Source organism: Palaemon carinicauda, chromosome 4 (genome assembly GCF_036898095.1).
Source record: "Palaemon carinicauda isolate YSFRI2023 chromosome 4, ASM3689809v2, whole genome shotgun sequence".
NCBI classification, from domain to species: Eukaryota; Metazoa; Arthropoda; class Malacostraca; order Decapoda; family Palaemonidae; genus Palaemon; species Palaemon carinicauda.
In genome coordinates, this window is record NC_090728.1 from 72,420,083 (window position 1) to 72,433,784 (window position 13,702).

Here is a 13,702-nt window from a genome sequence, read left to right on the forward strand (position 1 = left end):
TGTTGGAGTAGCACTTGTTTATCATATATGATACTTACCCATAGAATTTTGAATTTTTCTTTTTATAATTTACTGGTTAGATTACCTATTAATGTTATCATACATGAGAAGGTTTACTAACCTGCATCTTTATTTACATTAATGACAATGCTACGTTTAAAAATTATTAATGTAAATGAAGTTATGGTTCAGCAACTCAGATATTTATCTTGCCTATGAAGAATTCCTTATTAAAGCATTGTACTATAAACTGCAAATGTTGCAAAATTTAGCTTTTATGTATGGCTAAACAGTACAAATTTAAGAATGTCTAGCTTGCCAATTATAAGACTTGGTGATATGTCTTTTAGACTGATATTTTTGAGAAAGCAATCTAAATTTATGATAGCTAAGGAAACTGATTAGTCATGATAAATGGGTTTACTCTAACAATAGATTCAATTGAATCTTTGAGATTAAGAGCCAAGAAATAAAATCTAAACATGTACCGTGTGTGTGACTGCAACAAAGGGACTATAGGCCTATCATGCATAATTAGAACATTATAATTTTATGAGATCAGTAATTTATTGGAACTTTTTTGGATTTTAATGATAAATCTATATTTAAGTTACAGCTAAGATTTATATTTGCATAGTACAGAAGTGGAGTCACTTTATATAATGAAGCAAAGTTAGGAAATGTATATATTATGGAAAAATTGTTGGTTTTTTGGTGTAGTAAGAATTTTTGAGGCTATGGTTGTTGTTGTTGTGCATATTATAAGACTACTGTACTGTGATGTATTGAGAGCTTATTTTAAATGCTGTTGTCAAGTTATTTTTAAAAGAGTACTCAATGGAATGCTGGTAGAGGAATAAAGAAATTGCTGAATATTGTCACTTTCTTGAGACATGGAAATATTCATCATACTGTAAATGGTAATGAATTGTAGAATTAGATATTTTATCATGAAGTAAACTAGTATCATTTCTCCAAGATAATCACTTTTATACTTGCCTTAAGTCTGTATACTACACAGTAGTAAGTGTCCACTTGTGTCGTAGATTAGTTGCGTGTCTACAGTGTACAACTCCGTGATTTAAATCATGGTATATATAGTAATTGGTATTGAATTCTTGCAGATATTTTAGTCACCCAGTAAACAAAAGAAAACAGCAGACTTTTTCTTTCGGATAAGGAGCCTGCCTCAAGTTAAACTTCTCACTTGCTTTGTCACAGATCTCATTTTCTGCTCTGGTATTGTATAGTCTATTTGTTCCTACACTAAATACAAACCCTCATTCTTTACTATAGGAGAATTCTAGCGTGAGCTGGAAAATACGGCAGAAAAACCTTAACAAGGTCGTTAACGACCGGGCCGGTAGTTATCCACCTGTTAGGGGTGGGGGACTGCCGGCCAGTAGCTACTGAGTACCTTCAATCGAATTCTAGCCGTCGCAGTGGTAACACCGCTGCTCCTGCTTTTGTTTGACTGGCAGACTAGCCTTTCTTTAGTGTGTTTTTTTATTAACTTTTTCTTTTTCTTTCTTTATTAGATGTGATGTCCTCTAATATGAGGAAGTGTCCCGGGATTCCCCCGAAATCTTGTGGCACATTCATGTCACCACCGGAAGTGGATCCTCATTCCCTATGCCCTTCGTGTAGAGGTCATAGGTGTTCTGAAGGCTCCCCCTGCCAAGTATGTAGAGAATGGTTTCAATGCAGTGGGATAAGTTCATGAAGAGGAAGAAGAAGAAATCCAAGAAAGATTCATTTCCTCCAGGTTCGCCATCGAAAGGTAAGGAGTCTCGGGCCTCTTCTTCGGCCTCTCGATCTCTTCCTTGCCTCCTTCCCCTGGGGGGAAGTCAAGGAAGAGCGGCACCATTGACTTAACTCCCATTCCCCCAGGTCAGGCGGATCAAGTTGCCCCTCCCAGTGGGACAGTTTCTTCCATCATCGGAAATAATTCTATTACCGCTTTGATTCCAGATAACGTACGAGCGGTATGGCGTGCCTTGGACTTCCTGGTTCTCCTTCGGTGGAAGTGTGGAACCAGTTCCTTTCAGGCACAGTTTTACCTCAGGTCCCTTCTGTTTTGGAACCTTCGGGAGTTCCGGACCTCGCCAACATCCCGTCGGCGCAATCGGCGGCCGCTGAAGTGTCAGCAGATGTAAGAACTTCAGCGTCCGAGGAACCTACTTCGCTCCGTGCTTGCGCTTCTACGAAACAACGTCGCAAGCGCGATCATCGCGATACCTCCCCCTTTTCCTCCTCCTCATCGTCTTCGTCATCCTCGGAGGATAGGAGAGAGAGAGAGAGAAGAGGAAAAGGAGAGCTCCCTCTCCTTCGCCCAGACGTTCTCGTCGGAGAGAGAATCGACGTAGGAAGAGACGTCATCGTTCTAGCTCTTCCTCGCCTTCTGTCTCTTCAAGAAATGTCTCGCCAAGAAGCGATAAGCGCTCTCGTCATACCCTAGAGCAAGAGAACGCTAATCCAAGACAGTGGAAGGCCATGGTACAGAGGCTATGGCACTACCCAAGACTAGAGAACAATGATTTGATTTTTGAATGACCTCCTAGAAAAGCTGCTTATCATAGGTAGTCTCTTCTACCTTTACCCAAGAGGAAAACAACCACTGAACAATTACAATGCAGTATATATATATATATATATATATATATATATATATATATATATATATATATATATATATATATATATATGTGTGTGTGTGTGTGTGTAAATATACATGATAAAACAATGAAATGAAGCCCTTTTTTTCCAATTTTTGTTTCATTTTTTTTATTCTTAATTCTTTTCCCTGATTTTTAGGGTTTATTTTTTTTACCATAATGAAAAAATTCATATCTGGCCAAAAAATAACTTTCAGAAAAAAACTCTTCATATTATTGAAGGTCTATATCAGGTCTATATAGGGCAGTAATCCCAGATCTTAGTAATAATTATCAAGGGATGAGATAGAATTTGAAAAACACTAATTTTCAGAATAAATTGCCCTGGCATCATAAAACCGGAGGTCAGAGGCAAAAATTCTATGCAGTTTGGAGATGTCCTAAGTCACTTTATTAAGTGGTATGAATGTCAAAGTCCTGTCATTAAAAATCGGCATTAGCTCGCCAGCCCCCCTTGAGTAATGTTTCGTAGAACACCCATGAAGATTTCCAGCTTGTGTAAGCCTGGAAGCCTGCAAAGAACATAGATCGGAAAAAATTTAAGGGAGAGGCAACTTTCCTAGGGTCATGACCTGATGGTATACTATCAGGGTCATGACCTGATGGTATACTATCAGGGTCAGCCCTTCTGATGAAATAGATGAGATTGGACCCTGGCTGTTTCAAAGAAAGATCAGATCCTGTCGTATCCCGTTTAAAAATTGACCGCCTTAAAGCCCCGGCTCTTTAACAGGTAGGCCTTAGGGCACTCTACCGGCCACAGAGAAGGGTCTTCCTGAAGTGGGACAATCTTCTAAGGCCCCACCCTTTCGTGGGAAGTTCTTTTTTCATCAAGAATGCAGGATCAGGGTAAAGATCCACGTCCCCCAATTCTGAGAATTCAATGTGCTCATCGTCCCTTAAAAGGGCCACAATTGCAATGAATAGAACCAGAAGCCATAGCAAGTAAAAACATAGACTTTTGAGTAAGATCCCTCAGAGAAGTAGAGGTGTTATCTATCAAGGAGGCAAAGTGCAGGACTTTATCCAACAACCAAGAAATAGCCTTGGGAGAAGCATTAGGATTTAGTTTAGCAGAAGCCTTCGGGATCTTATTGAACAGGTCGCTGTTAAGTTCAATATCAAAAGCATAAGCAATAGGTCTAGTTAGTGTCTACTTACATAAGGCAATAGTTGTAGAGGCCAGACCTTTATCATGCAATGAGATAAAGAAAGAAACACAAGTCCATAGAAACGGAAGAGGGCTGATGACTTTTCACAAATGCAATCTATTTTTTTCAGGGAGACAAATACTGTCGTTGTGGTGTTGGACTTGTACTCTTCTATGAAGTCAATTCTCTCCTTTGCAACTCCAAACTTTCTTTGAGCCACGAGGGCGAGAAAATCATGAGCTGAGGGTTTTTTTGTTATCCAAGAGGAAGTATTGAAAAACACTACTCTCTCATTCTACTGTGTTGATCTGATTTCACTGTGTTGAACTTTCTGGGAGCTGTTGTGGATTGTGGTCTGTCTCTGTAGACATGAAACAAGTTGCATTATCAGATACAATTGTGTCAGGAATACCATAATTAGCAAAACATGACCTTAAACATTGTATGGTATCCTCTGAAGTTATATTCTTGCAAGCATAGACATTAACAAATTTAAAAAGGGTATCAATGATAATTAAATATTGAATGTTATCAATGGGTCCACAATAATTTACATGTAAACGGGACCAAGGTCTATCTACTGACGGCCAAGATAAAGGTGAAATGGCTTTATGTTTGAGATTTGTCATACATAATGCACAGTTATTTGTTCTAAATCATGGTCCATGTTAGGCCAATACACAAAAGACCTTGATTCCGCTTTCATGGCAACAATACACTTGTGGCCCTCATGAAGCATTTCCATAACACGCTTTCTCAACATCTCAGGAACCAAAATACGATTTCTAAACAATATTACATTTTCATGCAAAGAAAGATCATTTCTCTACTTATAGAAAGGTAGCATATAATTTTCCATTACATTTTCCTTAGGAAACCCCTTCCTTACATAATCTCTTACTCTGCATAAAACAGAATCTCTTTCTATTCAGTCCTTTACCATTGTAAAATCACAAGAACTCTTATTTAGAATATTAATCAAATTTACATATTCTCCTGGTACATGAAAATCAGCATCATCTTTAGATAATGGTAGTTTACTAAGAGCATCTGCCACTGTAGTATTCCCTCCCTCAATGTGCTCAATTTTAAAATCAAAACCGGACAGAAATAAAACCCACCTTTGAATACGAGCATTAGATAACTGTGGAGTACTCTTATTAGGGTTGAATAGATGAAGCAAGGGTTTATGGTCCGTCCTGTTGATTTACTTCCTACCCAAAGGAAATCGGAAGACTTCTTGACTCCAAAAATAATGGATAGGCCCTCTCTATTAATTTGAGAATAATTACATCCAGCATTAGATAATTTTCTACTTTTAAAAGAAATGGTAGAAATTTTTCCCTTACATTCTTGTTTAAGAACAGCTCTCACTCCTACAGGGCTAGCGTCAACTAATAAAATCATTGTAGCATTAGGGTTGAAATTATCCAAAATATCAGCTCTACCCAAAGCTTCCTTAATATTCTGAAAAGCTTTTTCATGAACTGCTGACCAGTGAAATTCCAATTGATAGGGAGACTCAGAATTTCTTTCAGAAAAATTGTGTTAGACATTGTTCAGGAGTACCATATAATCAAGGCACCAATGAGCTTGCAGAACGTGCTGTACGAATATTCAAAACTATTTTTTAAAAGTTTGATTGTAATTTGCCTGTAAAAACGAGAATTGCTAAATTTGTGTAATACGTATAGACGTACAGTACAGTTTTCTACTGGCTGCTTACCAGCTGAATTATTATTTGGAAGGAAATTTAAGGATCCATTAGGTGTTATAATGCCTAAACAAGGAGACCCACAATTCACTAGTTTAACCCAGGTAAGTTAGAATTATCTTGTTGGCTGGATTTATTCTCCGTGATTTGTGAGGTAAATGAAATAACAGAGGCGACAGCAAAAAGGGCTTTGTTGCTTTCTTCAGTTGGAGTAGAGACATTTTCCACAATCCGTAAGTTAACAGCACCAAATTTGCCGTCTGCAGTTCCCTTTGATGACTTACTAAATCGACTAAAGTCTTGTTTCATAATTAAACCTAGTTATCATAGAGCCTTTTGTGATTTCCTACAGCGAAAGAAGAAAAGTAGTGAGTCTGTGAAGGAATATCATGCAGAACTAAAATTGTTAGCTCAACAGTGTGAATTTAATAGCGATTTCACCGAAGGTTGAAGGAACAGTTATTAGTTGGTATTGATAATGAGGTTTATTTTAAGGTTTTATCAGCGGATCCTTTCCATTTTAAATAAATTTCCTTTCGTGAATTGCTTGCCAAGGTTACCAATTTAGAAACTGCTTATGCTGTAGAGTGTAGTCATACTTCAAGTTCTTTTACAGATAATAGGCTTACAGGTACCTTTAACAAAGTGAGGAGTGTACTTAAGAGACCTTTGGATATTCAGTGTTTTTATGTATTGCTGTCTGGGAGTTATATAATTGTCTCAGAGTTTGGGTATTGATATTTTCAAGTGTAACAGATTTAATGTAAAAACAAACAGGTGATTTTGGAACTCGAGAGGTTGTATAGCTTGCCAGCCATAATATATGTAATACAGTATTATATTTTAGTCCCCAGACCATGGGACTGTTGTATAACAATATATTATTACGGCTGGGGAATTATATAAACTCCCGAGCTCCAAACTCACCTGTTTATTTTTACATAAATCTGTTATACTTGAAAATTGATACCCGAGCTCGGAGAAAATTATGCAACCCCCAGATGCTAATATATAACAACACTGAATATCCAAAAGTCTCTTACTTTACTCTCAAACCAAAACTGTGTGATTATTCGATAAGAACTATTCCAAAACAACCTCTTACTATGGTTCTAGTCAGGGATTACAAGCAAATCACTGTAAAGAAATATTGATCTAAATAATACACTCATTACAAAAATAAATATATTCTATAAAAGTTACAACAATAATACCAAAAGAATTAACACCAAAATTAAATTACTCGAAATATTAAATCTGAACAAAACCTTAGACCAAGACAGTAGAACATATTTTTTTATGAAAATTATACAATCACTTGTTTCACTGGAAATTGATTTATAAAAATATTTAATCTTGATAATGAATGAAAAAGTTAACACTCTAACACTCTAATGATTAAACACTAAATGGAATTTACATAAATGTAACTATTAAACTTACGTTGTTTGAGTTTACATATGAGGGTACCAAACAGGTAAGAAAAATAAATACACTAGACTGTTTATCCTGAGCTCTCGGCCATTTAAAAAAATTTATATGACACAGTACTTACATTAATGTTCAACACTTGATTTGCCATTTAATAAATTCCAACAAAGTTTGAACAACACTATACACAATATACGTTGGATCAAAACCTTATTCACGTTTGAGAGGGCACACACATGATGCACTTGAGAGGAGAGAGGGCAGACGAACTTTGGCTCTATCAAAGGGACAGGCTGGATCTCTCATGCTGCTTATGTATTTCTGGGGCTTATATATAGACTTAAAAATTCTAGATAATTCTAGTAGCTCATTCTAGTGGCTTCGGGGACAAGGCCTACCGGTGTAAGGTTGCCAACATAGAAAATTAAACAAGGGAACTAACCTTGCTTGCAAGGTAACCCTCTGTCAACTAACTCCGCCCACCTCTCTCTTCGAAACAATAAAAAAAAATTTAAACTATTTCAAGTAATTTCATGCACATTCTAACCAGGTGGGAGTATAATATGACGTAATACCTCGTGTTCATACCTCTTGTGGGACATACAGTATACCTAAAAAAATTACGTAAGACTTCGTAACATAATACAGAAAATAAAAAGTTAATTCTTAAAAATAATGTAAATTTATATATACAGACTTAAATGAAAAATACAATCGAATGAATGACGAAAGTCTTATGTAATTTACGTACCTTTACTTAAACCTACATGAGTGAGATCCACCTTACGAGCTGGCTATAAACCTCTTAAATACACAAATAAAATACTTGAATAAAATATCAGCAAATTTTCTTAGCTCGTGAATATTGTTTCTTTCTTCCCCTGCTTAATTTGAAATCTCTAGGGACCCTTTCTGTTATTCTTCTAGTCCATGGGACATATGATATATGTCTTTTAGTGTTATTCTCATCAATATTCTTTCCATTGATCTTTCAGTTGATCCTAGATTATATTCTAAGGCTTTAGTAAGAATCCAAGGTTTTTATGCATAAGTTAATACGAGTAGGATCATCTAATTAAACACTTTTCTTTTTGGAGAAAGTGGCATTTTACATTTCATAACCTCTTTTTGTTTACCAAAAACTCTCCATCCAATGCTTATCCTTCTAATTTTAGTCTCATTTACTATATGTCTTAAGACTTATATTTATGAACAATCCCTAGAGGCTCGTTCTAAACCTTATATGTTGTCTTTCTGCATTATAATTGAACATTATCTTAGTTTTGCTCATATTCATTTTCAGTTCTACAGTTTTCAATTCTTCTATTATCTTTTGAAATTTCTCCCATGATTCACTAAACAGAACTATGTCATCAGCAAACGTTAAGTTGATAAGGTATTCCCGTTTAATGTTAATTCCTATATTTTCCCAATTTCAATTTTTAAAAACTTCTGAGCATGCTAGGAGTAATTTAAAAGAGATGCGGTCTCTCTGTCCAACTCTTTCCTCAATCAGAGTTTTCTCACTATCTGTATGTAGTTTTGGGATTGCTGTACTTCCTGTATAGATATCTTCAACTGTTCTAACATAATTATCATCTATTCCTCAGATATTCATTTATTTCCGGGTAATTAGGAAAAATGTTAGTGTATATACTACATATACTTATTACTGCTAAAGTTTTTACAGAATCAAAAGCTTTCTCCTAGTTTTTAATTGCCAAAAATAGCGGTTGTTATTATTATTATTGTTATTATTATTATTATTATTATTACTCGTTGATCTACAACCCTAGTTGGAAAAGCCTGATGCTATAAGCCCAGGGGCCCCAACAGGGAAAATAGCCCAGTGAAGAAAGGAAAAAAGGAAAAATAAAACATTCTAAGAACAGTAACAACATTTAAATAAATATTTCATATATAAACTATGAAAACTTTAACAAAATAAGAGGAAGAAAAATTAGACAGAATAGTGTGCCCGAGTGTACCCTCAAGCAAGAGAACATTAACCCAAGACTGTGGAAGACCATGGTACAGAGGCTATAGCACTACCAAAGACTAAGAACAATGGCTTGATTTTGGAGTGTCCTTCTCCTGGAAGAGCTGCTTACCATAGCTAAAGAGTCTTTTCTACCCTTACCAAGAGGAAAGAAGCCACTGAACAAATACAGTGCAGTAGTTAACTCCTTGGGTGAAGAAGAATTGTTTGGTAATCTCAGTGTTGTCAGGTGTATGAGGATAGAGGAGAATCTGTAAAGAATAGTCGAGAATATTCGGTGTATGTGTAGGCAAAGGGAAAGTGAACCGTAACCAGAGAGAAGGATCCAATGCAATACTGCCTGGCCAATCAAAGGACCCCATATAACTAACTACTACCTGCATACTCAGTTGATTTTTCCATTAACTGGTTATTTTCATGGATATGGTCATTTGCTGAATATCCGCTTCTAAAACCTGACTGTTCTTTTAGTCGATTAATGTCTAGGTTTCTTCTCGTTTTGCCTAATATGATCTTTGTAAATATCTCTTATATTACTAAGCGCAAACTTATTGGGCGGTATTTTGTCTGTTCTTTTGTGTCTCTATTTTTGGGAAATGATATAATGATAAAGGTTTTCCAAGCTGAAGGTAAAGAACACTCTTGCAAAAGTTTTCTGTAAAGCTCAGCAAGATTTACTACCATGAAATATCCTCCATCTATTATTAGATAATTTGATAGGACATCTTCTGCTTTGCCTCTTTTCCTGGTATTTGATAGTTATGCTATTTCTATTTTATCTTTCTTTGGTTTTTGCCCTCATTTTCAATCTCTCCTTTATTAGATTTTCAGAGTTTTCTGATAGTTTTCCTTGATGTTGTTTCGAAACGTTTCTAAATATTTTTTGTGCTGATTCCAATACTAATTTTGTGAAATTACTATTCATTTCTCCCATATTTGCTTCTATTTCGTCATGTAGCTAGGAGTACCAATTTTGTATTGCTAAACTAAAGTCATATTTTTTTCTTATTACAAGAGTGTTTATTTTCTTTCTTAAAATTAATGTTTTTCTTTCTTTCCTTATATCTAGACAAACTTTACTTCTCACAGTTCTGTTGTCACTTGAGTTTAACTTGTTTAACACTTACATCTTTAACTAAATTAACTTTTTCACAGAGAATAAAGTATATTTCGTTTTCACATTTGGACTTCTCCATGTCCATTTTCTATATTCATTTTTATAAACTAAAAAAAAAAAAGTTCTCATGATTTTTAGATTGTTTTTTTCCAGCAAATTTTACAAACACATCTGTCATTTCTTGCGTCTACTTATATTTACCCACAGCGAATTCTCCTCGCTTCTCTATGCCTACTTTATCATAGAAATCACCAAAACAAATGTAAATTGAATCATGTTTATTCATAGATATCTTCAGACCTTCATAAAAATTTTGTATTTGTTTCACTGTGTGGGATGTTGTTGGTGGGTACGGTAAATGATTTTCAGTTTATACTTCGTATTTAGTGTGATGATTAATCCTGCAATTTGGTCAATAGTACTAAGACATTCCATGTTACCTGTAAGATTTTTATTAATAAGAAAAATCACTACATTTTCTTTATTCCTTACACATCCTCTGAAGCAAAATATATGGACCTCTTTTAAACCTATGTAAGATTTCCCAGTTCTTCTAATTTTACTCAATCTTATTATATCCCAATCTAATTATTAATCCATTTCTTTTAGCGATGCTTATTTGCACCGACTCGCAGCGGTGCCCTTTTAGCTCGGAAAAGTTTCCGGATCGCTGATTGGTTGGACGAGATCATTCCAACCAATCAGCGATCACGAAACTTTTCCGAGCTAAAAGGGCACCGCTGCGAGTCGGTGCAAATATGCATCGCTAAAAGAAATGGACTATAGTAACACAGCAATATCTTCCCTGACATTGTACTTTGTAAGGTTCAGTTTCCAAAAGTGACCTGTTCTAGTTCATATATATATATATATATATATATATATATATATATATATATATATATATATATATATATATATATATATATATATATATACAGTTCATGTATGTATATTTTGCTAATAGAAAGGCATTTTATAAACCTTGATTTTTTATGACCAAGGAAGTATTATCAAGTCAATGGAGTACTTCTCTGTTCATGAGATTTTCTACTTCATACCTTATCACCGATTCTAAAACCAAAAACAAATAACATAATTATGAATTAAAACATTAGATAATAGTCTTCTGTAAACTACAAATTAGACTAAATTTAGAATGCAAAATCCGTCAAAATTTTGATATATATATATATATATATATATATATATATATATATATATATATATATATATATATATATATATGTGTGTGTGTGTATATATACATATATAAACAAACACACACACATATATATATATATATATATATATATATATATATATATATATATGTGTGTGTGTGTGTGTGTGTGTGTGGGTGTGTATATATATATATATATATATATATATATATATATATATATATATATATATATATATATATAATAAATAGTAAGTAAAAACATAGTAGGTTTAGAAAACTAATAGTCTTAACTTGATCGATATTGGGAATAAGTTATAGCAAAGAACCAACATCATTACTGCGATTTTGATAAATTCAACAAGTAGGCCAACCGGTATTGTATGTTAGTCATTGTGTATAATTTGGACACATGAAAATCGTCCAAAAATATGATTTTGTTGTTGCTACAATCTGATGTCCTATTCCGGGAAATCACATCTAAGGTCGTTTCCTCGTAAGACCCTCGCGGTCAGTGTCTTTCAAACTTTAGCATACTCTCCCTCCCAACTCGAGAGAGAGAGAGAGAGAGAGAGAGAGAGAGAGAGAGAGAGAGAGAGAGAGAGAGAGAGAGAGAGAGAGACTTGGGTGTTCATAACTGAAACAGATTCTCTCATTCTGTATCAGTGAAACACCATAATGTGTGGTTGCAAATGTGTTCTGTACCAGTCCCGACCTTTCTTATTATTTCTCCAATTTGCGTACCTCTCCTGTATTGACCCCGAATGGATTCTACTTTCTTCTTCGGTTTCACTGAAGCTGACTTTATTTCATTAATTTTATTTCTAGTTTGTAAACATCTACGTTGACGTTTCATATGTATCGGTTTTGCCGGTACAGTTCGATCAACAAATGAGCTCCTTTACTTTCTCAAGGACAGCTCTCCTCCGTAACATGGCTTCTTTCTGCTCACCAGTCAACTTATAACAATTGGTGTTCAACGAACAGAGTCCAGCCGTCTGGACTCACCTTTACAATGTTGCATTCTCTATCGCAAGGATCAATACTACATGGCAGTTATTACCTCCGCCAAGCAGGTTATAAAATAGAGTTGGTTTATCTATTTATTTGTCTGTGTGTCTGTCTATCTGTGGACAGGATTATGTCAAAACTACTCGATGGATTTTGACGAAATTTTCACCACAGATAGATCTTAGGTCATGGACGACCCCATTCAATTTTGTAGATGATCTGTATCCGGATTTGCATTTTTCACCATTTTAAAGATAACAACAAAACAAAATCTTGACGAAATTTCCACTACAGACAGATTTTAGGTTATGGATGACCCTATTAACCTTTGACGGAGGTCAGAAATCTGTGATTGCTCTTGTTCCAGCGGTGACCAGACTGTGACATGATTTGAACTTCCTAATGGAATTTCATAAGTTTAAGCTTTTTGCAAATGCTTCTATGTTGAATAGTTTGACATGTTTCTTTTCATTTATTACTTCTCATGTATGGCTTATTCATTTCCTCATTTGCCCGTTAAAGTCCTATGGCTTGTAAGAGCCTGCTTTTCCCAAAATGGTCGTAACTTAACTAGTAATAAGGACTATAAGCTATATAGCATTTTTAGTGGCAGGTGACTAGGTAGGCCTAGATCTAGCATTACCACCCTTTTCGTTTTTACCTTTTGTTCACTTGTTAGCCTAATGTTCTCAAAAGATTAACATTTTAATTCATAAAGAAATATTCTATTTTCTTAAAAATGTTACAGCGTTTTATTACTTTTTAACAAACATCATGTAGGTCAGCAGACTGAAAGCACCATAGATGTATGGAGACGAGTTAGTTATCATAAGCAAGCAAACAAGAATGCTATGAGAGCCACCATATTGTTTCCCTACCAAGAAGCAAAGTAAGATGAGTAAAGTGAGAAGTCTTTATATTCTTATAAAAAAAAGAAAATGATTTTGAAGTTTTATAGAAGTAACAAATTATTATTGCAAAACCGGAAAGCAGAACAACTGGGGCCAAAGATATATTACAACCAGTATTCAGTAACATCTGTAATGTTCCACAAAGAGAACTGTGAGAGCTTCAACTCTTTCGAGACTTAGGGAAGAGCAGGTAGGACGAAGATGGCTAAACAGAGAGGACCATAGTAAAGGAGAAATGATTAGGCTATACAAAAAAAAAAAAAAATGTCAGATATGAAAAGGTTACTGTAACAAAAGTTTGCGGTCTCCATTATTTTGACCTTTACTTTCTCTATTAATTCTCTTCCCTGAATCTTTGTGTTCTGATTTACACAGGTGTTTAGCTTGATGACCATGAATCCACTAATCATTAAGAAAATTGGTTGCCTCAAAGGTAAGGTATGAGAAGCTGGATATTAGAGTTTGGAAATAACGCTACGATCTTTATGTGAATGTTTTGGTAGGGTGATC